The following is a 27,889-nucleotide window of genomic DNA, read 5'->3' on the forward strand; positions in this document are numbered from 1 at the left end:
AAAAAGGACATTTCCTAAGGGAATGTATGAAATTATGATTGTTTAGCTAAGTTTCTTCTACTTTTATGACACTGAAAAAAGCATGGGATTATAGATCTATCTTCTCTTTAACTTTCATGGCCTAAGAGAAACATACAAGACTGTAAAATGTAAATGAGTGATTTCTTGGTCAGTCTGATGTCATTTTGCCTTTAACAAGGCTTGTGAGATTGCTAATAGGGATTTACATATTCTCTGAGACCTGAAACTATGCTTGAGCAGGATAAAAAACAAAACCAAACAAAACCCACCTAAGTTTTTACCTCTATATTTTTGTTGTGGTGAATATGTATTTGGCAGCAGTAACCCTCTACATGAATTCAGAGAGAATAGTTCTCTCATAACAAATATGGTGACCCAAGTGAAATAAGGCAATAAGGTTGGAAAGTTTTCACCTCAGAAATTCTCTAGTACACAAAATGTACACTAACTTGGAGAATTTTGAAGGGGAAACACAGCCAGGTCTTAAAGACAGCGCTCTCTCTCTCTCTCTCTCTCTGTGTGTGTGTATGTGTATTTAAAGATGGTTACTTTCTGCTTCCCACCCTACCCCACTCTTCATCAATAAATAAATAAAAAAATTAAAAAATTCCCTGCAAGGAAGACAAATTTATCTTCTGTGTTCTGGGCACTTTGTATTCTTTTGCATTTTGTTTTTTTGTCACTTTCATTTGAATAAATCTATTTAAACTAAAAATGAGACATTTCCCCCAAACTTTGTGTTCTGTTTGCCCTTCTAGGAAAACAAACTCTTTAAAACACCTCATTTCTATTCAGGCATGTAAACAAGACACCTGTCTAAGTGTTAAGGCCATTATGTCTGGCTTGACTGGGTCTGGTGCTGTGGTTCTGACTGCTGGGTCAGTGCAAGACACCGGAGGGGGGCAGTCAGAGATCTCCTTTCCGGCCTGGTTCAGGTTCTGATCCACCCCTGGTAGTGTTTGGGACTGTGGTGTGATCAAGGGCTAAGGGATTCTAATAAGGATGCATATCTGGTATATATCTCTGTGTCATTTTGAAGATAAGACAAATCATCTGGGAAGCTCAATCTTTCTTTTTATTGATTAAGTTATCTATTTTATGGTGTTATTCCTGCTCCCAATAACAAAACTTGGAACTGACATAAAAATTTATTTTGAAGGGTTCAGTAAATTGGTTTCAGTTAAAGTTTCAGTGATTCTATCTGGAAGAAAAATATGGTTCCAAAATCATTCTTCTTTTGGGTTGCTCAGTTGCTAGTTCAAATATTCTTAGTAAAAAATTATATTCCACAAAGTATAGGATCTCATTCCATTTCTTCTAAAGATATTCCTATGAGTTGTCTCCTGACTAACTAGAAAAAGATTTCTTTTTTTTTCTTCTTTTGCTGAGGCAATTGAGATTAAGTGACTTGCCCAGGGTCACACAGCTAGTGTTAAGTGACTGAGGCCAGATTTGAACTCAGGTCCTCCTGATTTCAGGGCTATACACTATACCACTTAGCTACCCCTAGAAATAGATTTCTTTTTTTTTTTTTTTTTTAAATTTAATAGCCTTTTATTTACAGGATATATGCATGGGTAACTTTACAGCATTGACAATTGCCAAACCTCTTGTTCCAATTTTTCACCTCTTACCCCCCCCACCCCCTCCCCCAGATGGCAGGATGACCAGTAGATATTAAGTACATTAAAATATAAATTAGATACTCAATAAGTATACATGACCAAAACGTTATTTTGCTGTACAAAAAGAATCAGACTCTGAAATCTTGTACAATTAGCTTGTGAAGGAAATCAAAAATGCAGGTGGGCATAAATATAGGGATTGGGAGTTCAATGTAATGGTTTTTAGTCATCACCCAGAGTTCTTTCTCTGGGCATAGCTGGTTCAGTTCATTACTGCTCCATTGGAAATGATTTGGTTGATTTCTTTGCTGAGGATGGCCAGGTCCATCAGAACTGGTCATCATATAGTATTGTTGTTGAAGTATATAATGATCTCCTGGTCCTGCTCAAGAAATAGATTTCTTTAAGGAATCCAAAGTATATAAAGCCCAGTTAAAAAATTTCTCTAAAAATGTTTAGACAGGATTAAATTCAGGGGGTGAATATCCTTATGTTCCCACCACCACCATCACCACCACAACTTCCCTAACCCTGAGAAGTATCCTCTGATTTTAACACTGTACTTGGATTTAGATTGGCTATAGAAAAATCAATACTGTTTCCAAATGGCTTATTAGCACATCTGAATAGACCCTGAGAATGAAAAATTCTGACCTAAATTTGAAAAACAGGCAGTCCAAACAATTGGTTTTGACATCCTACAGACATGTCTATGGGCTTTGATAATCAGAAAACCTCACCTTCTTGTACAAGGAAGGAGGGTACTGGCCCCAACTTTCAGCTTAATATACTTTTCTAATCCTTTCCAGGAAAGAAGGTGGGAGAGTAACAAATTGGAGCAAATTTGGGGAGTTTAGAATAGTGGGGAAGAATAATATCCTTCTACCAATCACTTGGTCTGTGTCTCAGGAGATGGTAACTTTTAAAATTAAGTTCTTGCATGCGTTTAAACTATTGATGATAACATTTTACACCTAAAATTTTGGTGTGTAATACAGTTTTACACCTAGAACCTTTAATTTGATTTATTTTGCTTCAAAATGGATAATAATAACAACTTACTGATTGAGAAAAGGCCTATAGATTTTTTTTCCTTATCTGTGAAGTTCTTTGGTGACTGCTCAAGTTCTTCAGAACCTTCTGTTTGGGAAAGGTAACAAAATCTTAACCTTGCTAACAGTCTGTTGTAGAATTCTCAAGTGATGGTTAAGTGAGAAAATAATACCTATTATAACTGAAGTAAAAGGGCTGCAAGGTTATTTTATGATTTTTAAAAATCTGACTGGCTATTGCTGATGAAAATTATAAAATTAAGCCTGGAGCATGTATTAAAATTACACTATTAAATCAACTTAGTCTCAACAGACTGCAGACTTAAAGACTTTCTGTCTGCCTTAGGGGTTAATATGTAATCCCTTAAGATATGGGTAGTGTGTTTGTGGATTTTGATTGAAATATCATATATTTATTATATTGTGACACTAGAGAATGTGATTAATTTCTTAATTTCTAATAACTTATTTTTTCTCCAAGATGGATTTAAATTAGAAAGAATGAATCAGAGGTCTTATATGTGCTGCTTGTTATGAGATATGAGAAAAATAATAATTATACTGATCACTAAACTGATTACTAAAGCTTGCTACTTGGAGAAAACATCTCTTGGGATTGCACTTTGATATTGTTCTGAATCTTGCTTTCAGGTATGATCATCTGAATTATCATTATGTCAATAATGTACCATTCAAGGAAAATGCTACATGCTACTCAAAGGGAGTGTGATCTGAGGACTGCTACAGGTGAATAGCTCCTCCTCGGAAAGTTGAGAGCATATCCTTGCATACATGATGGTTTGTAGAGGGCCGCAGATAGTGGGGGAACTCTGGGTAAGGTATGAGACCCTTTAGTCCAGAAGGAATCTGCTGTCAATATCTGGTTTGGCTCCCCATTCCTCTTTGGTGCTCACCTCCCTTCCTGAGAAATCAAGGAGGGCGTGACCACCTGTGTTCTATTTGAAACAAGGGATACTAACAACAGGGTGCTTATAATTAGTACTTACTCAGTGTGATTGATGAGATAATGATTCTCTGGCTCACACACACTTAGTGTGCTGTAATGATATAATCATACTGAGGTATTTAAGGGATGAGAAGACTAGGAATGAGAGACTCCATCCTAGACCATCCATCGTGGTGGCTCTCCTGCCTCCTTCACTACTCCACTAAGATCAAGGCTGGTCCCGTGATCCTCCAGAGAGCTAGTCCAGACACTACATTTTGGCGCCCAAACAGGGACCTCCAGAAGGACACTACAATGGTTGGATCTTCTTGACTCAAGTTTTCCCATTGTGCTACTTCCTTTGTGAACAGGAAAATTTCCCACCCAAGAAATCCTGGCCTGGTTATTATACCTGGTGAATAATGTGGATCTTTGAGAAATGATTGGCTGTTCCAAAATACAGGTTATCCTATAACCCTTTCTTGGAATCAAACAGAGCAAAGAAGTTTTATCCTGTTATGCTTATGCTGTGCCCTTGAAGAGACAGATTTGACACTGTTATAACCATGTCTCTTCATCTTCCATTCATAGCAAACTTTAACTAGGGCAGGTGAATTGTAAATGTTTTGTTTCTTAAAGATGTTAGGATGCATGTATGAACAATCTTAATGTTTTAAATTTTACACTTCTGAATTTGGGGTCACTGTTTGTTTCAATTTCCTAACCTAAATAATTAGGTAACTAAATGGTTATTTTGCCACCCTCTTCTTAATGATTATGCATTTAGATACAGATTCAGGTCTGCATAGTAATACTTCTTTTCTAGATGATGTGAGAATCTCTTTCTCTGTCTATGGATGGAGATATAAGCATGTATATATATATATATATATATATATATATTTTCAAAGGGAGGATATTTTTCAAAGATATGTAATAAAGATGTAAAAGTTTTAAGTTTCAAATTCTATGTAAAAGTTTTAAGTTTAATGGAATAGGAAACTTCATTTTGAGAAAAGCAACACAATTATACTGTTTTCTCTAAGAACTAGCATGTATATATAAATATGTACATGTACATATGTATATAAATGGCTTTCAAATATTTTTAAGAATAATGACAAAAGCACAAGTAAACATGATATTCCTGAATGATAAATTTTGATAATTTTTTTTCTCTTTTAATCCTGAAGGTAACTAAAAACAAGACAAAGAACAAAGCAGAACAAGTACTTGACATTCTTTAGGTTTAATTGAATATATATTGATGACTTTTTCTTCTTTTATTTTTCTGGGATATACAGATTTAGAATGATCAAAGTTTTCGTAATAAGTTTTCAAAATTAGATTAAGAATTTCACATTTAAAATTGTATTAGTGATTGTAAAGAAAATTTTAAATGAGGTTTCTTTTCCTATTTTGAAGTCTCTGTTAATATTAAGAGTCAGAAGAGCTCATTTTCCAAATCAGGTCCCCATGAATCCTCTTTAAGAACTATTTACATAAGTTACAGGGTTTGAGTAAAGACAGAAGAGCAAGTGCTATGTCAAAATTCACATTCTCAGAATTCCAGGGGAATTGGGCACTTCTCTTTTGATGTTCTGCTTATAATTCTATTTTGTCAGAGTAGCTCCATAACATTTGACCTGGTTTTCTCCATATGAAGGTAGTTAACCTATGAAACTTCTACAAATGACTTGGAGACAAAGAAGCACATCTACTGGGAAGAACATCTGTCCAGAAAAGCCTTGGGAACAAACCTAATACAGAATTTCCCAGGACCAGGCAGTTATACAGGACAGCTAAAATGCAAGATGAAATAAGCTGATTAAATTGCTTCTTGGAAGAGGTTACCAGGAATAAGCTGGATCAAAGAGACTTTATGTTTTCCTATTCTGATAAGCAATTATCTCTTTGTCTAAGGTTGTATTCAATGTTTTCCAATATTCATATCTACTTGAAGTAATGTTTGCATAAGTCCATCTGAAAATAGGTCGATAGATTGATTTTTATAAGTGAATGATCAAAATGAGATACTGCAGACTTTTCTATGAACAAAATTGAGGGACTGCTTCTGGTTATATAGTTTTAAAACAGCCTCTTTTCCCATCTAATCCTTTGGGGGCTCATTAAATAAATGGGCTTGGGTATAGATCACAGGCTTTCCCGGCCTTCTCATCTCATATCCCTCTAATCTGTGGCTCTCCCTGAGTGGGAGGAAGACTTCCTTTAGTTCCTTCTAGCAGAATAAAACATTCTTTAAAAGAACAAAATATTCTATACTCTCCAAACATACTCCAATCCCTTAAAAGCAGTATGGGATCACATCCTTGGACTGGGATCACTGTAATAACTTAAGAGGCACCAAGAATGGCTTCTGAACTGAGAACAGGCCATCAGCTTACTGGGGTATCCCAACACCAAATTTTATCATTAAGAAAAAAAGCTCATAGTTAAATGACATCAAGTATTTACATCACATAGCCTTTCTCAAAAAGGTAGCATAAACTTTAAGACCGATTTTATAGATGAGACACTGAGGCTCAAAACTCCAGTCATAAAGTAAATACTTTTCCAGCTGGAACTCAAAGCCAGGTCTTAATTCCAGTAGCTTGCCCAGTGCCAGCTGGAATGCTGACCGATTAATCTTCTGACTCTAAATCTAATGATCTTTCCACTTCTTGGTTATCCCTCTATTAAATGGGGAAAGAACCCAGATGTGTCACTAATATGATGTGCCAACTAGCAAATTCTTCAGTGGCTCTATTCTATTAGGAGGCTCAGAGAGCTGTTGCTCTATCAAGGATATCTACCCCAGCTACTTTCTGGGAAGGATTATTTAGTAGTACCTTTGTCCTTAATGTTCCAGAGACTTTTGCCTCAGTTCCTCCATTGGGAGCACTGAAAGTGGCTACCGTAAATTGATCATTGGGAGCCAATAGGTTTGTGCCCGATATCAACTGACATCGATAAATAAAAAGCTGTAACACTGACAAGCCGCAAGAAGCCAAACTGAATGACATCACTTTTCTGCAAATAAAGCTGAACACGCCTTAAAATTTAATGCCAATAAACGCAAGTTCTCCTTCAGGTTGAAAATTGTCTAATCAGTGTCAATGAGAGACTGTTTGGGAAAAGGAAAAATCTGTGAAACAAGCAACATAAACAGGGCATCTTCTCAGACTCTCCTCAAAAACATCACTGTTAGCATGAATAATTACAACTCACAAATAATCCTCAACATTATTCCTGCTCCATGGAGATTTAAAACAAAAGATGAAGGAATATGCAATAGAGAGCAGTTTGTCATTCTTTTCACCATCCTTCTTTCCTATGGTTCTCGGAAAAGAAGGATAAAGTACAAGAAAACAAAGGGACTTTCAAAAGACTTCTCTTTTCCTCCTTCTCCACTGATAAATAGCCTCTATTTCTAGAGGCTCCCTGTCCCATGGCATCCCCGAGTCTGCTCTTCTCTGACAATTCTGAATACCCAAAATCAAATACAGAGGATTACAAAGGAAGTTACATATATGGAAATAGTTATCCAAATATACATTCTTAAAGTTTCCAAGCCCCTAGTTAAGAATCTCTGCCCCAGAAAAAGAATATCTAAAGGAAGCATAATACACTAGTGATCTCCTTTACCAAAAATTTTAGCCCCCTTGTGTGGGGTAGGGACATACATAATCAAAGAATCTTCTGGAAAAATTTTAAAGCCTCTCTCTCCCTCTCTCTTTTTTTAGTTTCAACTGATAACATTAAGAAATATTTCTCCAGTATAAATTCTTTACCTAAAGACAGCTCTATGAGGACTTAGTCAAAATTCTCAGGAGAGAATGCTCGCCACTAACACTCTTTCCCTTCCTTTTAGTCTACCCCCTTCAGGAAACATATAAAAAGTCAAGTCCAGGAAAGCTAAGGCTCAGGAAAATGGAGTGAGGATCGGACCAATCCAAGAATGGGAGGTAGCCTTCCCCCAATACCGCCAAGAGGGAGGCCTCTGGAACTCATTGGGTCACCTTGTGGGGTGTGGTCATAGAGGGATGAAATGGTTTGAGGTATATGATTTTTTTCTGTTCAACAGAGCAACAGATCAACTTTCACCTAACCCTCCCCCATGGAAAATGTTCTTCTTCCTTACCTATGCCTTCCTTCAAGAGTCAATTCAAAAGAACAGAGAGGTCAAATAATGGAACATATTAGACAAGGGAGATTCAGAAACAACAGAACTCAATAACTCAGTATTTGAAAAGTAACTTCTGGGAAAACTAGGAAGCAGTCTAGAAGAAACTAGGCCTTCATACTCTAAATGGATATGCAATCTTAGTATTAAAGAACATACCATGAAAAAATTATAAAAGAAAAAGCTCTCTCTAGAACCTCTCACAGCTATGGGTAAGAGATATATTCTTTTGTTTTTCGTTTTTGTTTGAGGCAATTGAGGCTAAGTGACTTGCCCAAGGTCACACAGCTAGGAAGTAATTAAGTGTCTAAGGCCAGATTTGAACTCAGGTACTCCTGACTTCAGGGCTGGTGCTCTAACCACTACACCATCTAGTTGCCTCAAGAGATATATTCTTAACTCAACAAGTTATAGAAGCAATTACAAAAAATAAAATTGATAAACCATGACTACTTGAAACAAAAAAGTATCTGAACAGACAAAATTAATGTAGCTCGAATAAGAAAGGAAGTGGTTGATGAGGAAAAAAAATTTTTTTGGATCAAATTTCTCTGATGAAGATTCTATTCCTTTTTTTTTTTTTTTTTTTTTTCAATTTAATAGCCTTTTATTTACAGGACATATGCATGGGTAACTTTACAGCATTAACAATTGCCAAACCTCTTGTTCCAATTTTTCACCTCTTACCCCCCCCCCTCCCCCAGATGGTAGGATGACCAGTAGATGTTAAGTACATTAAAATATAAATTAGATACACAATAAGTATACATGACCAAAATGTTATTTTGCTGTACAAAAAGAATCAGACTCTGAAATCTTGTACAATTAGCTTGTGAAGGAAATCAAAAATGCAGGTGGGCATAAATAGAGGGATTGGGAATTCAATGTAATGGTTTTTAGTCATCTCCCAGAGTTCTTTCTCTGGGCATAGCTGGTTCAGTTCATTACTGCTCTATTGGAAATGATATGGTTGATCTCATTGCTGAGGATGGCCAGGTCCATCAGAACTAGTCATCATATAGTATTGTTGTTGAAGTATATAATGATCTCCTGGTCCTGCTCATTTCACTCAGCATCAGTTCATGTAAGTCTCTCCAGGCCTTTCTGAAATCATCCTGTTGGTCATTTCTTACAGAACAGTAATATTCCATAATATTCATATACCACAATTTATTCAGCCATTCTCCAACTGATGGACATCCATTCAGTTTCCAGTTTCTAGCCACTACAAAAAGGGCTGCCACAAACATTCGTGCACATACAGGTCCCTTTCCCTTCTTTATAATCTCTTTGGGATATAATCCCAGTAGTAACACTTCTGGATCAAAGGGTATGCACAGTTTGATAACTTTTTGAGCATAGTTCCAAACTATTCTCCAAAATGGTTGGATTCGTTCACAACTCCACCAACAATGCATCAATGTCCCAGTTTTCCCGCATCCCCTCCAACGAAAGTTCTATTCCTAAGATACATAAACTGTTAAATATATTTAAATGTATATGTTCATGTACCAAGTACAAGACTGAGAGACTTCTCACAATAGATGATACTCAATGGATATGAACAAAAAATTCTCAAAAGAAGAATTGCAAAGTGTTGACAACATGAAAAAATGCTCCTTATCATTAATAATAGAAGAAATGCAAGTTAAAACAACTCAATTTCATCTCTCACCTTGCAAATTGGCAAAAATGGTGGCAGTCAATGTTGGAGGCGGTGTGAGAAGATAGAATATGCTAGTACATTGTTGGTAGAGCTGTGAAATGGTATAACCATTACGGAAAACAATTTGGAATTATATAAATAAAGTGACTATAAAGTGTTCATACATTTTGAATCAGAGACTCCATTACTGGACTTAAACTCCAAGGAAGCCACTGATTAAAAATCGTTCCCATATTCACCAAAATCTTCATAGTGGCACTTTTTAGGATAACCAAGAATTGGAATCAAAGTAGATGTCCATCAACTGAAGAATGATTAAATAAATTGTGGTATAATGATCTAAATACAATAATGGAATATTCTTGTGCTATAAGAAATAATGTGTAGGATGAATACAAATAAGTATGGAAAGATCGATATGAATTAATGTGAAGTGAAGTTGGCAGAGCCAAGAAAATAATATTCATAGTTTTTCATGAATACACAGAACATAAGTGAAAAGAATAACACACCAAAATGTTAAATATTAAGCAAGACTCAAATGAAGACATGAGAAGATACCCCCAACTTATTCCTTCAAGAAGATGGAGTTCCACAAGTATTGTATATTATGCATGGTTTTGAACTTTTTCAACGTACTTAATTGTATTGAATTTTTTCCTTTATAAAAAACACTATTTGTTATATGGGATGGCTCTCAGAGAGGAAGACGGGGCAGGGTATTTGGATAACTACAATGATGTAAGAAACAGGAAATATCAATTAAAAAATTTTTTTAAAGGGCAGCTCATGTTTAACATATATTAGATTAATTGCCATCAAAGTACAAAGGTAGGGGAAGGGAAGGAGAAAAAAATTTGGAACACAAGATTTTGCAATGGTGAATGTTGAAAACTGTGCATATATTTTGAAAATAAAAAGCTTTAAAAAACAAAACAAAACCCAAAAAGGTCTGTTCAAGTCCCACTTTCTACAGGGGGTTCTTCCCAGTTCTCCCCCACTGTTATTGCCTTCTCTCGAATTACTTTGTCTGTTCTCTATATATTTTACAGCTAGCTAGCTTTTCATGTTGGGATATGTGGTTGTTGAGAAGACTTGCACCTCTGGTGGGAGGGCTGCTCCTTCACTTTTGGGGTCCATCTGCCACTCAGCACTCACTTGTGCTGTGAAACAGCACCAGAAGGCTGTGAAGCAGCCACATCTTGGTAAACCATTTTAGGAGACTGGCTAAATTGGTTGAAGGTAACCAAGGGACTTCAAATCCATTGGTGGGTGAGTAGGGTGTCTACCCCCCACAAATGAAAACTTCTCCAGTAGAATAGGTGGATGCAAGTAATTTCTTCCACAAGTGGTAGAATCAGGTGCTGTGGAGCGCTTGGAACTTGGTCAGACCTCAAAGATACCAAGGTAATCTACTACATCCTGCACGATCACCAGTCACTTGGCTTCTGTCTTCCACTGGACTCCATGCATTCTGAAAAAGGGAGTCCAACGTCTTTGTGAAGGCTCACATAAATCCAATTTATGCAAGACTGAAAAGAGATCATCCATATCAATGTACTGTTTTTACCTACCTCAAAGTCCTGGGGCAACAGCTAAGGGATGAAGCAGCAGGGATGGTTACCGTGGGTGCGGTAGTTACAACCCTGCACACAGGCCACATAGGCCACAGGATTTTCTCTCACTGGACTGAAGCAGCAATGGGATTCAGCAGTCTTCCAAGTATCAGAACTGCTCCCTTCCTTTTTTTTTTTTTTTTTTTTTTAAAGGATGCACTGCTTACTTCCTAGTGTAAGGAAAGAGCTAGAAAAGATACTTTAAAAATTTCACCTAACCTAACCCTGGCCTGCTATCCACAGCAGGTAGGGACCCTACTCTGTGACTGAAACACAAAAAAATATATAAAAATTTTTGCAAAGATGATTCTACTCACCACTGGGTTGTGGAATGTGTGCATGCTTAATAGACAATAAGAAATTCAGCAGAACTGAAAGTTGGACAGTTCTCGTTGCAAGAGAACACAGGTTTCCATATCCAAATAGCAGCCCTGAGGGAAACGAGGCTGGCAAACAAAGGCCAGCTTACTTCTTGTTGGAGTTGGAGACACATTTTTCTGGAATAGTCATACTGATGGGGAGCGCCCATAAAGTTGGTGTAGGCTTTGCAATCAAAACTAATCTACAAGCTTGCATGTCTCACAAAAGGAGCGAATAACAGGCTCATAACAATTGATTGCCATTTGTGGGAAAGTGCCACGTCACCATCAGTGACTATGCTTCTATCATGACAAACCTTGATGAGGTCAAAGAAAAATCTTGTGAACACTCGGAGACTGTCATGTGTCAGAAAAGGACAAGCTTGCAATTCTGGGAGATTTCCACCAAGTAGGAACAGATAATCAGACATGGCAAAGAGTCCTTGGGAGGATGGAGTTGGAAACTGCAACAGTCACTTACTACTTCAGACCTGTGCATCTCATGACTTCCTCACCAACACTGAATTCCATTAACCTAAATACAACTACCTGGATGCACCCTTGTAGGAGACATTAGCATTTAATAGATTATGTCACCATAGGGAGGAGAGACAGACAGGATGTGAGAGTGACAAAGTGACATGTAGTACAGAGTGCTGGACCAATCATAGACTTATTCGTTCTAAGTGAAACACTGGCATTCAACAAAAGCAGCAGCCCCAAGGCAAGAAGACTCCTACAAGACTTAATATATGAGATCTGCTCAAATAGTTTGCTGCTGATTTGGAGGGGAAGCTAAGAGGACACATGGTGGACAACAATGGAGCAGAAACAGAGTGGACAGTTTTCAGAAATTTGATGTGAAGCACCACATTTATTCATCTGGGACAGAACACTTGCAAACATCAAGATTGGTTTAATGAAAATAATGAGAAAATTCAGGAGCTGCTACATGAGAAACAAGAACTCCACAGGGCTTACTAGTAGAATAATTCATCCATCTCTAAGGAGGCAGTGCTTAACTCCATCAAAAGTAAAGTGCAAGTGATGCTCAGAGAGAGGCAGGATTCCTGACTCAGTGGAAAGCAGATGAAGTACAGTTTTACTGATAGTAACAATCCAAAGTGCTTTTATCATGTCCTAAAGGCTATTTATGGGCCAAAGATCTATGTTGCACTCGACTACTCAGTGCTAATGGAGCCACACTGATTTGTGATAAGGATAATGCTCCTGGAAAGATAGGCTGAACACTTCCATCCTGTTCTCAACAGACTATCACCAACCAATGCTGAAGTCACTAATCACATACTCAAATACAAGTCAATCCCTCAAGCCAAACTTCCAACCGAAGAACAGGTTTTGGACATCATTAGTCTCCGCTTGTGAGGCAAGGCACCTGCTCCTGATTCTACTCCAACTGTGAGATTTACAAGGCAGAGGGGCCCACTATTTACATAAAAGCTGACTGAAATCTTCCAGATTATATGGAAAGAGGAGGTTATCCTCCAAGAGTTTGAGAAGGTGTCTGTAAATCTTTATAAAGAAACAGAAAACAGGCTTCCTGTGACAATGAGAGCCTGATTCTTGTCAGAGTCTGCTTTAACTGACTAACCTTTCACCTGAAAGATAGTCAGCTACCTGAGAGCCAGGATGGGAACAGCTGATATGGCCGAACAATTTCAGAAATGCTAAGAACAGGGGAAAAGTTCACAAATCACGTTCACTGATCTGACCAAGGCCTTTGGTACTGTCAGTCTTGAGGGATCGTGGAGGATTATGGCAAAACGGCATAATATGGCAAACATGGCTGCCCAGAGAAGTTCATCAGTTCTGTATGCTAGTTTTGTGACTGATGCTTGCATATGCCAAAGAACGAGGCTTTCATGCTTTCCTAGTCACCAAGGGAGTGAAGCCGGGCTGTGTGCTCGTTCCCATGCATTTTAGCATGATATTTTCAGTGCCATTGTTGGATGTTTTCAACAAGGATGGAAATGGCATCAAGGTCAGCTTCTGCACTCCCAGTAAATTATTTACTTTGAGAAGGCTACAAGCCAAGATGAAAGTGGAAAAAGTTGGTGCCGTTTTGTTTGCAGATGACTGAGAACTCAATGCAGCCTCTGAGGCTGAGATGCGACAGAGAAGAGTTTGATTCTCTGCTGCTTGTGCAAATTTTGGCCTGACAATCAACACCAAAAAAACAGAGGTTCTCCACCAACTGAGACAAACCACTCATACACAGTACTGGCCATAGCAAATGGAGGAATTGTTAATCCTGCAGAAAAATTCACTTATCTTGGCAGTGTACTTTCAAGTGATTTACACATAAATATGCCAGAGCTAGCTCCAAAGGAAAGTGTGGGAGAGAAGAGATATGAGGCTGCCTACTAAACTGAAAGTCTAAAGAGCCACTGGGCTGACTTCATTGTTATAAGCCTGTGATCCCAGACAGTGAGGGCCTTTCTCGTGGTAAAGTGGCAAGCATTCAGACTCTACTGCAGAGAGCACAACTCTCTTGGGCTGCCCACACTGTCTGAATGCCAAACACATTTGCCAAACATTTGCCTAAAGGACTATTTTACAGATAATTCACACAGGGAGCTCAGAAGAAGTGATCCAAGGACCCTCTCAAGGTCTCTTTGAAGAACTCTGGAATCAATTGTGAACCACAGGAGATGCTGGCCCAGGACTGCTCAGCATAACACATAGGGCACCGAGCTCCATGAGCAAACTCCACGTAGCAGCTCCAAGGAAACGCAAGATGCACACGCTGAGACACGTCCACTCCAAGTGTCCGTTGGATGCCTTATGCCTGCCTTGTGACAGAGCATTCTGAGCTCATGCCGGCCTGCTCGGCCACAGCTGGACAGATTGCACCTCGATTCCAACAGCAGAATGATGTTCCTCTGGTCCCCTTCCAGCAAGGACAACAACAACCAGCAGTTTCGTGTTAGCTTCATCCCAATGGGAAGTCCTTGCCTTTCTCTGTATTTCAATACTCAGCACAGTGCACTTAATAAATGTTTACTGACTAACATAAATAAGAATGAGACAAAGTAGGACATGATAGGACAAAAGGATCTTCTAGTGTTCCAGGAAAACTTGAGGAGAGCCTGCAGGAAGGAAGGATCACTCTCAAGGTAGCAGAAGTTTGGGGAAGATCTTGCTGGAAGAAATGGCTCCTGAGCAAGGTCCTAAAGAAGAGAAGGGGAAGAGCTTCAAAGGCCAGGGATGAGACCAGAGTGAGAGCTCAAGATGCGAAGGGAGGGCAGCTTTTATTAGTTCTGGGATGGAAAATACAGGACTTTAGAGAAGAGCCAGTAGTTCCATTTGGCTGGATGTAGCAGTATAAAGGCAAGAAATGAGGGGGGGAAAGGCTGAACAAGTGGGTTGGGGCCATTTTCAAAGAATCCTCCAGTCTATGCAGAATTATAGTTTACACTTGAGTTAAAATAAATCAATTACACAAATCCAAGATGGGAGGAAGTGAAAACTGGGAGGGTATCCTTATAAAGGTTACAAGTTCATTTTCAATTCATCTTATGCTTGAAACTATTTTCTCTTTGCTGAATCATTTGGGAAGGGCTACTCAGTCAGCTTTTCTGAATATGGCAAAACCAGGTCAATGCCACCAGGCCAGTGAGACTGGGGCAAAGCTCATTTGGAGATGCAAAGAGCCCATAAAAATTACTGTAAATAGCATGTCTCTTCTATAATTCATATGTAAACTACAACTGGATGGCCACCACTGCTTCTGCCTTAAATGTATAAACCAAATTTGGCTTCAGAGATAGAATCACCACATCCCCACCACGCATTCACTCAGTGTCCCTTTTACTGCCCAGACCTGAATAGCTATGACTTAATGATAGCAGAGTATGCACAACTTTTCTTTGGGCCGACCACAACAGTTCCAAGTAACAAGATTAAACATATTAGTTCTGAATTTAAAAGTTGGTATGTGTTCGAAATGTCTGTATTCTATTATTCGAAATGCTGACTCAGTTGTAATGTCAGTCACAGAGGAGAATTCAATAAAAGGTGACTGGGGGACTACATGCAAAGGACAGATGGTAAGATGGCCCAGGGGAACACTGGATGGAATGAGAAGTTATGCTCTGGCCTGAGGTCAGCTGTGTGTCATGCATGGTCTGGAGGAGTGCTGATCTCAGGCCAGCTAGTCCAAGGCATAGCTGAAACAGGACTCCCATCTACAAAATCCCTGACAAATGTACAAAGCATGGCTCACTGCCTGAATACTTCCAGTGATGGGCAACTCACTACAACAAAGAAAGCATTTTTCATTTTGAACAGTTCCAATTGTCTGTAAGTTTTTCCCAATGTTGAGCTAAAAGCTTTTTTCTTATAACTTTCACCCAATTATGTCTCTATAGTTAAATGAACTCTTAGGGACATGAGTGGTACATAAATCCTTTCTATCAGTTAAAAGTTAGCATTCTAGAAAAGAAAACTAGACTGGGAAGTAAACAGCTAACAGGATATAGATTATGGGCTGAGACTTCAGAAACGTGAATGAGGAATTCACAGTCAGGAATGGAGATGAGTTTGAGAATCAGTTAAAGTCTGTTTTCCTGGAGATGGAATGGAAGCGGAAAGGAAAAAAAAAAACCTGCCACATGTAATTCGTAAGCCAGCCATCAGAGAAGCATCCATGGCAGTCTGGGTTATCAGAGGAGTCATCAAGACCGAAGCGTGAGCAAGAAGACAACATTCAGGAGGAGAGTCAGATTTCACAGGATGTGGGTCACAAGCAAAACAAACTAGAGCTTTTAACATAAAGTAATTCCAAGGTCTGATAATATTGAAAATGTGCAGGTTTTTTCTCATGACCAGGATATGGCCACAAGAGCACATAAAAAGGCATCAGAATCACATGGTTTATGAGGAAGAAATACACTATTACAAAGTACCCACACCAGACTGAAACATGGTAAAGAATATTTGGGGAAAGATCAATGGAAGGAGAAATAGGAAAGAAGATTAGGGTACAGATTAGCAGTGGTCTTCAAAGTGTAGTTCAAAGAATTGTTGGGATCTCTGAAACCCTTCCAGAGGGTCTACAAATTCAAAATTATTTTTTATTTCTAATATAGTAAATAGCTATAAATATAACCCATGTGAACAAAAACTCTTTGAACAGATCCTCGATAGTTTTTTTTTTAAACAACATGAAGATACTGAGAACAAAAGTTTGAGAACCACTGGATTAGAGGCTGGAAAATTAATATTTTTGTACAGAAAGACCATTTTTAGCTCGTGGACTATACAAAAACAGATGCTAGGTAGGATCTGGCCCAGAAGCCGTAGTTTGCCAACCTCTGCTAAAGGCCAGACTAAAATTGGAAATGAATAAATGAGTTTCAGAAGTTTCAAAGCTGGCAGGGACGGAAATTTGATTTCAACTATTTGCAATTCTGTTTCTGGTAAAAACAGAACAATAGCCAAATCACCAATTTGCTTGATGATAACAACATTCTCCCAAAACTGGAAGAAGCAGTGAGGGGAACTGTTCTGGAATGATTATGACCATTAAAGGAAGAAAAACTAGTTGCAGAGGTACAAATCACTGAAATTTTTGGAGAAAATAATCATCTCGTCTTAATATTTGTGATCAATAAGACCAAGAAAATATGGAATAATGTGATATGTACCCTAGATTTTGACACAACAGATTTTAAATTCAGAGAAAGGATAAGCAAGACATCTAAAATATTACAGGGGAAACTGACTTAAAAGGGATGAGATTTTTCAAGAAAAAAACTGTAATATAAATATGAGTAATTCCAATGAAAGATGGACCAGATATTGGTACATAGGGAATTCATTCACCAGCTAAAATTCTAAAGAGGAAATAAATGGAAAAAAGAAGCAAGGACAACTGATTAAATATAAATATAGACAAATAGCAGAGATCCCTGTGGGCTTAAGTGAAACAATATCAGAATGCTTTAAATGAAATGAGAATTGTTATAAATGCTAAGGACAAGGAAAAGGGCTTTTTAAAGCCACTTTAGGGGCAAGATCAAAGCCAGGATAAGACTATTACTTAGTCTTGATAAAAATAGATGGAGAAAGGGGAAAGTATTCATCTCAGTGTTTTCTTTCTTGTCTACCAAGGACAATTGTTTTTTGAGTGGGAAGTATGGAACAAAATTGGATAACAGAATTATAACCCAAAATAAAGGAACTTTCTGATTACATAAAATTAAAATGCTTTTATAAGAAAATCAATGCAGATAGGATTAGGGGAATTGTAAAACGAAAAAAAAAAAAAAACTTCTTAGAAACCATGTTAAAATTCTCTCTAAACCATATCAGACTTGATGCTATCATTTAGCATATTTATCATATAAATGCCATTTAAAATTATATCATATAAAAACAGAAGCCTTTGGCCATGTAGAGCTAGTTTTCTTTCTTTCTAACTATTTTAGTCAGACCAATGACATCATTCATTTGATGAAATCCAGGTAACGAAACCTTCTACTAATTTACCTCAGGACCTCCTTCTACAACTACAATATTAGATAATTGTCTAGGGCTACATGCTTTGTCTAGGGTCACACAGTATGTATCAGAGACAAAATCTAAATTTAAGTTATCCAAAAAAAAAGAAATATAATCTATCAACATCTGCATCAAATAATTCTCCAAATCACTAAGACGAATGCAAATTAAAACAGTTTTGAAGTTTGACTTCACACCCACTGAATGGACCAAAAGGGCAAAAGACAAAAATGATCATTGTTGGAGGTGCTGTGGGAAGATAGGCACACAGATAGCACAACTGTGAATGTGGTTCAACTGTTCTGGTAAACAATTCAGAAGCATACTAAAAATGACACAAAACTGTATGTACTGTACTCACTGACTCATTAGTCCCATTATTAGGCATGTATCTTCAAGAAGTTCAGAGACAAGGACCAGGAGATCATTATGTACTTCAACAACAATACTATATGATGTTCAATTCCGATGGCCGTCTTCAACAATGAGATGAACCAAATCGGTTCCAATAGAGCAGTAATGAACTGAACCAGCTACATACACCCAGCGAAAGAACTCTGGGAGATGACTTTGAACCATTACATAGAATTCCCAATCCCTCTATTTTTGTCCACCTCATTTTGGATTTCCTTCACAGGCTAATTGTACACTATTTCAGAGTCCGATTCTTTTTGTATGGCAAAATAACTGTTTGGACATGTATACTTATATTGTATTTAACTTATACTTTAATATATTTAACACGTATTGGTCAACCTGCCATCTGGGAGAGGGGCTGGGGGGGAAGGAGGGGAAAAGTTGGAACAAAAGGTTTTGCAATTACGTATATATCTTGTAAATAAAAAGCTATAATAATAAATATATACATATACATAATCTACATATAAATGGTGATATAATAAATAAATTGTGGGAGCATCAAAAAAAAAGTTCAGAGACAAATATTCCATGTTTACAAAAAATGTTTACAGCAGTATTATCTGCGAGAGGAAAGAACTGAAACTACGTATGTAATTTTCCACTTTGGCATCCACTATACAAATCAGCTAAATAAATTCTAACATCTGAATATAACAAAATATTTTGCTACAAGAAATACTAAATTTCAGGGGCAGCTAGGTGGCTCAGTAGATAAAGCACCAGCCCTGAAGTCAGGAGGATCTGAGTTCAAATTTGACCTCAGACACCTAACACTTCCTGGCTTTGTGACCCTGAGCAAGTCACTTAACCCCAATTGCCTCAGCAAAAACAAAGCCAAACCAAACCAAAAAAAAGGAAATATTAAATTTGAAAAATTCAGTGACACATTCAGTGATGCACAATGGGATAAGCAGAACCAGGATAAGCAAAGACCTAAGTAATGAAAATGGAAATGACACAAAATGATATCAAGTTTCTGATCGATGCAGTGACAACTGTGACTTCAAGGGGCCATCTATACGCTCGTCTCATTTTTTTCAATAGACAGGAGATAGACTACAAGTGAGGAACAAGGCATGTTTTCAGGCAAATATAACAATGCAGGGAATGTGTAATTATGTTGTAGCTGTACTTTTTTGTTTGCTGGGAGAGAGAAGAGCAGCAAGGATAGTTTCTTTGGGAAGTGACAGACTTAAAAAAAAAACCACTAATAAAGATTTAAGAGACAGAGAGTTTGGGAAGGAGACAGAGAGAGAGATTGAAGGAGAAAAAAGAAAAAGAGGAAGAGAGACAGACAGACAAATAGAGATGCAGAGACAGAATAAAAAGAGGAAAGAGTGAAAGTAGTTATACTAGAAATGATTCTTGTCATTTCCAATATAGAGCCATTTTACTTCCTTATTGGCAATGTTTTACAAAATGTTGTCTGCGGACCATTTTTTAAAGACCCAAAGATCCAAAAGAACACTTTGGACAGATAAGAACATGAAAATAAATACTGAATTTAAGGATTTCTGATGAGGCATTAAAGAGGTAAGGATTGAGTTTTATAAAATATCTCATGTAAATTATTAGTGACAAAACCAAAATTATGGTCATTTTTTTCTCTTATTACTATAACCCCTCATGCTAGAACAACAGTGGCTCACCAATCATGGCTTCAGAGGCATTGTGCTGAGGGGAACTGGAAGATATGGTATACTTCTCTCACTTCAAAACGAAGCCCAGCCTTTTTAAAGGAACATCTCCAGATGATGTGATTAAAGCACTATTCAGAAAGATGAAGTCAGAGGAAAATGGAATAAATTCATTCAAAACCATAATCCATTAGTCAGGTAGAGCCAAGAAGCATTTATTAAGCACTTACTAGAGCCTGGGCCAAGTACTACAAAAGGGGAAAAAAAAAAAAAAAAAAGGCAAAAGAAATGACCCTACTCTCAAGAAGTTCCCAGTTGCTCTTCAGGCATGAACTGATTGGCTCCATTCTGATTTTTTTTTAAATTTTAATTTTTATTGATTTGCTCTATTACATAAGTGGACAGGGCTCCTGCTGCTATAGTTTCTGCTCAACCACAGGTAGAAAAAGCCTAATAAAATCTGAGTCACCCCTGCCAAAGGGAGGAGGGCGGGGCTGAACTCATCCTAACAAGAGTGAACATTTATAAAGTGTGTAAGAAATATTAACTCATCTGACTTGCTCAACAACTTTGGCTGATGAGTTGAGAGCAGAGAAGGTAATGGGTTTTCCAGAATCACACAGCTGGTCCGGGGTCAGCAGGAGGAATCATGGTCTCTGCCCGTGAGAAAACACAAGGATGACCTGACCTATCCCCACTATGCACAGAATCTCCCATGAAGGCCTTGAGGAGTCAAGTCCCCAGCAGAGCCTCGAAGGAGGCCTCTAGCCTGCTTGCAGATTTCCAGAGACAGGGCGTCCACCCCTTTCCGGAAAAGCCCACTCCACTTAGGAACAGTTTAATTATTAACTATTCCCTTAAATAGCTGGAATTGCACTCTCTGAAATTTCCCTCATTAAGCGAGCCATGTTAAATGATGAAGAAAGCCCTTGGCAGAACAGAAAGCTGCTGCTCCATGTTGCTATTATTTTATCTTGACTTTACTTGATGAGAACACAATGATATTCATTCAGTTTCTGTTTGCTACTCTTAGAAGACAGAGACCAGAGGCAGTGTGGAGCAGTGGGAAGTACCCTGCACTTGGAAGTCAGGGAGGCCTGCCTCTGACTTGGTCTGCTATCCTGGACGAATGACTTCACTGCTCTGGACCTCAGTTTCCTTACTGGTGAAAGGAGGGGATAGGCTGGGACTTGGAGGTCCCTCCCAGCTTGGGACCATGAGCCTGAAAGTGCTCAGGTTCTCAGGTTGACAAGGCCTCGGACATCCACTCTCCCTTGGGAGTTTGTAGCTCCCTGGGCACCACTTTGCTTCTCAGGGACTCAGTTTTCTCCAGTTGGGAAAATTAAGGGCAGAGATCTGGGATGAAATCCTCTACCTGCCTCCTACTAGCTCTGCAGGTTCCTCACCACAGTCTCCAGTTCTGGGACATGAGTTCAAACTAACACCCCTGCCAGTTCTAAAATCCTATGAATCCACTAACGGCTCATCTTCTTCCTGCCTGGGTGACGTTGGACTGACAATCTTTAGGGGCTTCAGCCTCCTCCCGTCAAAAAAATTATGTTGAATTCAATGGCTCCTGGGGTCCTTTCCAGATCAAATCCACAATCCTATCAAGGACGTTTAGGTTTAGAGACTGTTTTCTTCACAATAACCCATAAAGGAGCCTGGAGAGCTGGACAGAGTCAGGAGGACTTGGTTCTTAGGAGACACGCGGGCAAGTTTTATCCCCATTTTACAGATGAGGGACCTAAGACTCAGGAAGTTAAGTGATTAGCTTAATATCAATAAAGCTACAAGTTTAAGTGGACATTCAAATGCTAGAGATCTTTGGTCATTTTCAATTATGTCTAACTCTTCACCCCTTTTGGGTGTTTGGGTTTTACTTGGCAAAGATAACGGTTGGCCATTTCCTTTTTTAGTTCATTTGACAGATAAGGAAACGGAAGCAAACAGAATTAAGGGATTTGCCCAGTCACACATCTAGTATCTGAGACTGCTCTGAACTCAGGTTTTCTGACTCCAGGCCCATGCTCTATCCATTGCAGTGCTACCTCGCTGCCCAAGACCCTAGGAAATTTTAAACTCCTCAAAATGATTTTAATTGTCAACTTTAGATCATTATTATGGCAATCATCTACTTTTATCAACTTTTCCATAGCAATTTTTAATCTCTAATTGGTGCCCACTCAATTTCTACTCCATCACTTGGAAGACAAAACCCCTTGCTATCTATCAAACAAGGATTTAAACCTAACATGTGCTTAATTTGGAGATATGTAGAAAAAAAAAAAGAAATTGTCCTTGACCTAAAAACTTATATTCTATTCACAGAGAAAATATGTACAAATATGCATAATAAACATGAGGCACTGATAATGGAATCAGGAAAAGGTCTTGTGTTACAGGTGACCAGGGGCAAAAGACATTTAGCAGAAACTTTTGAGACTTCCTGATAGAACAAAAAGCTGCTAAATCAAAGGATTTCTGAATTGTCCCTATCTTCCCCTATCTGCTCTCCTGCTTCTTCCATCACCATCAGTTGGCAATATTTACTTGGAATAGAATTAAAAGTGCTAAATAAGGTGCTCTTGACATTCTAAAGCTACATCACAATTTCATCAGAATTCTATTGTTCAGAATAGAGAAAGTATTCATTTACTCAACAAACACAAGGCAGCTTGTATATGCAAGAGCTGAGGGAGATAGAAACATTCAAAAGATACCTGCCATCAAATTTATAATCCAGGCTAGGAGATCAAATAAAAACTAAAAGATGATGCACAAATAGAAGAGGAATCAAAAACCACACACTGAGGATTCAAAAGTGGAAATGATCACTGCTGGCTCAGGAAATCAAACAAGGTTTCATGGAAGAGGCAGCATTTTAAGCAAGGCCTTGAAGGATAGGTAGATGGGGGAGCATATGTGGAGTTGTGAGATAAAACTGAAAAAGCAGATGTCAGGCTAAAGGGCTTGGATTTTATTCTACAGGTAATGAAAAATTTCTGCACATCTGAGTGGGATCAAAGCCATTATCGCTGGGAAGACTGATCTGCAAACGTATATAGGGTGGGCCACGGAGGCCAGAAGATGCATCTAGAAGCTGCTCCAGATGGGACGGTCAGGATTCAGGCTTGTCAGACTGAGTAGTGGGAGTGGCAAAAGCAAGGAGGAGAAATAAGATTATTTATGTGTAATCTGACATTCAACAAAGCAACTTTTTGAGGCCTTTGAGCCCAAATGGGGGTAGTTCCCCCATCTTAGGAACAGGAATGAGGATCAGAAAGGCAAGAATTACTCATAGTCTCAGTAAAGAAGTGACAGAAACGGGCTTTTGACTCAGCACTTCTCCCTCCAAGGCCAGTATTGGGCAAGTCAGAATTTCAGCATCTATCCCTCTCAGCCTCCTCTCTAGCCTGTGAAGCCCCTGACCAATGGTCACCTAGTTGAAAGCTCACTATTTCCAGGAACTGAAGGCTTATGAACTTGCTGCTTTTTGTTCAGCTGCTGGACAGCTCCAGCAGGGAGGACACACTTTCCTTCTATTTTAGCTGAATCCTTATCACTTCAACCAATCAAGGAGGGCAGGGAGAACATACTAACATCTGGTACAATGGGGGAAGGCCTCTTAGAGATGGCCCTGGAGTGAAGCCTTGAAGGGAACTTGGGTTTCAGAGACAGCTGAGGAGGGAGTGTTCCGGGCACAGGGACAGACCATGGAAAGGCAAGAGAGCTGATAGACCTGGCTGCGTCATGGTCCAGTGTGTGAAGGGGAGGGAAAAGCAGACTGGAGCCAGATGATGTAAAGCTAAATTTGTACCTGACCCTAACAGCTATGAGGAGCCACTGAAGCGCCCTGAACAGAAGGAGACCGAATCCTATCTGTGGCTGAGGCCCAGATTAATTTCATGGCTCCATGGAAGGTAGTTGGAGGAGTTTTGATGGTGCTACTACAAGAGAGCATCTGAGAGGGGGGGAGGGCCTGGACTAGAGACTAGTTTGCCACAGGACAAATCTGTTCTCTTTCCTATCCAAACAGTCTTCCAAACCTCTGAAGCTCTATTCCACCTTCTCTTTCCCAAGCTATCTCTGAGGGTCCCCACTGCTCATCTTCCACAACATCCAAGTCACCCCTGTGCTCCCCCGGCCCTCCAGCCCCCGCCCAGGCACCAAACCCTTTCCAAGTTGTCAGACCAGGGTCTGGAGCAGATGCACAAAAGGCTCTTCTTGCATCTGGACCCGGGGATGAATGCAGCCCCCCACCTCATTCAGAGGTGCCCATATGCCCTTTCCCCTGGCACGAGGCAGCACGACCACAGGAGGGGGAGACCCTGCTGGTGACCAACAGTCAACATCCCTTGTGGTATTTTCATGGGAATGCCCTTCTAGGAGGCTTCCCTCTCTCAGAGGTCCCAGCCCCTTCTTGAAGCCCACTGGGATCCTTCTGAATTCTCCCCATCTAAATCACAGAAAGACAGCAAAGCAAACTAGCTCAAAGTGGAGAAGGCCCCCTCCCCTCCACCCTGCAATGCACTTTTACTCCCATTTTACAGATCAGAAAGTGGCTCACCCCGAAGTAGACAAGCAGGTGTGCTTGGAGCCAAGGCTCAGGCTGGGCCCACGGAGGCTGACCGATTCCCTCTCCTGCCCCCCTGCAGCTTGGCAGAGAACAGCCCTCTGGCCCGGGAGGAGCTCTCTGCTAACAGACCCAACTTGTTAAGCCAGAGTGACACGACTCAGCCGCTTCACTGCTGGAAAAGCGAAGTGTGGAACACTGTGTCCCCCGCGCTTCCCCTGGGCCTGCTCGGCTAGGCAGCCTCCGGGACTCGGGATCCTTACAGGAGCTCCCTCTGTGCCTGGGACCCCGTGGGCCGCCTCCTCCCCGGCCCCCAGCGACCGCCTTCTGTAAGAAACAAAGGTCGGTGTGGGGGGGCCCCTTCAGAGCCCCCAGCAGGAGGAAACAGGAGGAGCATTGCCCTGCGGCCCCCACCTGGGTTTGTTCCAGCTCCTCCCAGGACACCTAGTGCTCGTCTAACTTGGGCAAGGTCACAGCTCAGAATCGCTTTCCTCACCAGCAAAACGGGGACATTATTTATGCAGCTGCTACCTCAGGCTGCTAGGACTTCAAAGCATTGCAGGGATCTGAGCTATTAATATTAACAACATTTCTATAGCATCCGTGTGCCAGGGGTCGTGCCCAGTGCCTTAGAAACGGCCTCTCCCTTGCAGGTGACGACTTCCCGTGGCCCCAATAACCGTTGGCTGGGGGGGGGGGTCACATCACACCCTTCCCAGGCTCTTCCCCAGAGGTGGAGGGGATGGGCCTCGAGGGTCATGTCCATCCACCCAAGGTCAAGAACCCCTCAACACCCCCAGCAAGCAGCCAGCCAGGGAGAGAAGCCCACTCCTTCCCAAAGCTCCCCTCCCCCTGCCCAGAAGGCGCTTCCCTCAAAGCTCAGCCCCAGTCCCACCTCCCCAGGAGGTCCAGGCGCCCCCCAAACTCTCCCAGACTGTCCGGGATTCACTGTCCAGAGCGTCCTGACAGACTCGGGGGACAGAACCAAAGGCTCACGGCTGTGCTCCCTCAGCCACCACTCTGTGCACACAGTGGGGGGCTCCGAGGTGGGGCTGGCTGGGGCCTGGGACCACGCCGTTCGATGCTGGTCCGTCCCCCCTCGGCCCTCGGTTCTTCTGCCGGCGCCAGAAAGCCCAGGGCCCCCTTCCTGGCCTCCCCCATTAAACGCTAATTGATAGGACGAGCCTATGCCCGAGATCTGCCTTTGCCCCCAGGGGAAAGGACACTGGCTCCGGGGCCGGGCTCCGCCTGGGACACAGACCCTGCCCGCAGGGGGCTCCCGGTCCCCAAATCAGGGGCTGCGGGGATGGGGGGGCAGAGGCCCCGGGGCAGGACTCAGAGGAAGCCGGGGAGGGACGGAAGGTGTCCCCGGCGGGGGAGGGGGAGCATCCAGAGAAAACCGGGCTGCGGCCCAGCCAGGAGGCCCCGGATGTGTCGGGGAGAAGCAGCAGCAGCAGCCTGGGACGGGAGTCTGAGTCTGAGATCCGGGGGGGGGCTGCCAGCCAGAGGCCGGGGCCAACGCCGACCCGAAAGTCCAACCAGACCCCTGGGGACTCAGGGTGGAGCCCCCCCAGGCCAGCCGCCAGCCCTTCCTCGGCTCTGGGGCCCGTGGCCCCCCGGCCCCCGGAGGCTGAGGGGGTGATTCCCTCCTGCCCGGGCCCCCTCGAGCCCTGGGCCCCGTGGCCCTCCGGAGCCCAGCCCCCGGGAGACCCCAGGGGGGGGGGGGGGAGGGGGCGAGGAAGAGCGGGGTGGGCCTGGGGGGGGGGGAAATTGGGGGGGGGGGGGGGGAAGGGAGGGGGCACCTGTGGAGGGGGGAGGGGGAGGGGACACCTAGGGAGGGGGAAGGGGACAGCTAGAGGGGGAGGGGGAAGAGGGAGGGGGCACCTGCGGAGGGGGGAGGGGGAGGGGACATAGGGGGGGGAGGGGAAGAGGGAGGGGACCTGGGGAGGGGGGGGAGGGGACACCTAGGGAGGGGGGAGGGAGAAGGGGGAGGGGGCACCCATGGAGGAGGGAGGGGGCGGGGGCCGCCCTAGGCCAAGGGCAGGGAGAGGCCGGCACTCGGGAGCCCTTCTGGGGGCTCAGGGAACAGCCCCTCGGGCTGGGGGAGGGGCCAGATCTGGCGGGGAGATCCCCGGGCAGGGGCGGCAGCCTCCGATGGGAAGGGGGGGGCCGCCTTCTAAGGGAGGGGCAGCCGGGCCTGGGAGGCCGGGGGCCCTGCAGCCCCACATGCAGGTGACAGAGAGAGGGGGTCCGCCTGAAGTCCCGGGGGTGTCACACGGTGCCCGGGGTAGAGCGAAGGAACCACGGGGTGGGAGGAGGGGCGGCACGGCCGCAGCCCCGGGGGGATGGGGGGACGGGGGACGCAGCCCGTAGAGGGGAGCCGGGGGTGACGGGGCCCCGTGGGGGCGTTAGAGGAGCGGAGTCGCCAGCCCCACGTCCCAGGCAGGTTGGGGTGTCCGCGGGGCTCTGAGGGGCCGCAGGAAGGAGACGCGGCGGCCCCAGGCTCCGGGGAAGGGGGGCACCAGAAGCGGTGTCTGGGGTCCTCCGTCCGGGGAAGGGTCACACACCGGGGGGGGACCACGGGGGGGTCACGAGGCCCCGAGGGCTCGGACGGAGAAGGGGTGGCAAGGTCGCCCACTCACCTGGGGAGCCCCACACCATCCCACGGCCCCGGCGCTGGATCCGCGGCGGCCGCACTCTGGCTCACTGGCCTCCGGCTCCGGCCCCTCAGGCAGCGGCAGCGGCAAAGGCGGAAGCGGAAGCGGAGGGGCGGGGCCACCGAAGACAGCCACCTCTGATTGGTCGGCGACTTGTTCGCTCCTCCTCCTTCCCGCCTACGCTCCCTTTTTTTTTTTAAACAAGAACTTTATGCGCTCCCCGAGTGCGTCCACTCGCACACCTGAGGTGGGGGAAACTAAAAGGGAGGCGGGAAAGAGCTCGACGTGGAGTCGGAGAGCCCAGGTTCGAATCCCCCCTTTAGCCCTTCCGTCTCATCTCACTGGTTATACTTCGTGGTCCCGGCGAAGGAGACCCCGCCCCGGACGTCGCCGTGATGCTTAGGGGGCACCGCCAGGAGACGCGCCTGAACCCATTTCCGGAGGCCGGGTCCGGCGGTGATGCACCAGGGAAGACCTTTATTGGGAAAGGGGAAGGGGAAGATTAACCGCCCGCCCCCCGAGAAGGGCCGGGGAGGGAGAGAGGCGCCTCAGGGCGGGCTGCGCTGCCTCCGCCCCACGCGGCCGGTGCGGGGGGAGGGGCCCGGG

General features: G+C 42.5%; 1 protein-coding gene across 2 annotated transcripts in view; it reads right to left on the bottom strand.

Annotated features, from left to right (window-relative positions):
• The window catches only part of UBE2F (ubiquitin conjugating enzyme E2 F (putative)), a 90,143-nt gene extending 62,695 nt beyond the window's left edge, over positions 1-27,448 (bottom strand). The window contains exon 1 of one of the 2 annotated variants that reach the window (XM_031968212.1): positions 27,269-27,448. The gene's annotated coding sequence lies outside the window, so the exon portion shown is untranslated. Of the gene's footprint in view, positions 1-24,620; positions 24,785-27,268 lie in introns of those variants that run through there. The other variant, XM_031968213.1, reaches the window with a different exon arrangement.
• Between the last annotated feature and the right edge of the window lie 441 nt (positions 27,449-27,889).

Source organism: Sarcophilus harrisii, chromosome 4, assembly GCF_902635505.1.
Source record: "Sarcophilus harrisii chromosome 4, mSarHar1.11, whole genome shotgun sequence".
In the NCBI taxonomy this organism is placed as follows: Eukaryota; Metazoa; Chordata; class Mammalia; order Dasyuromorphia; family Dasyuridae; genus Sarcophilus; species Sarcophilus harrisii.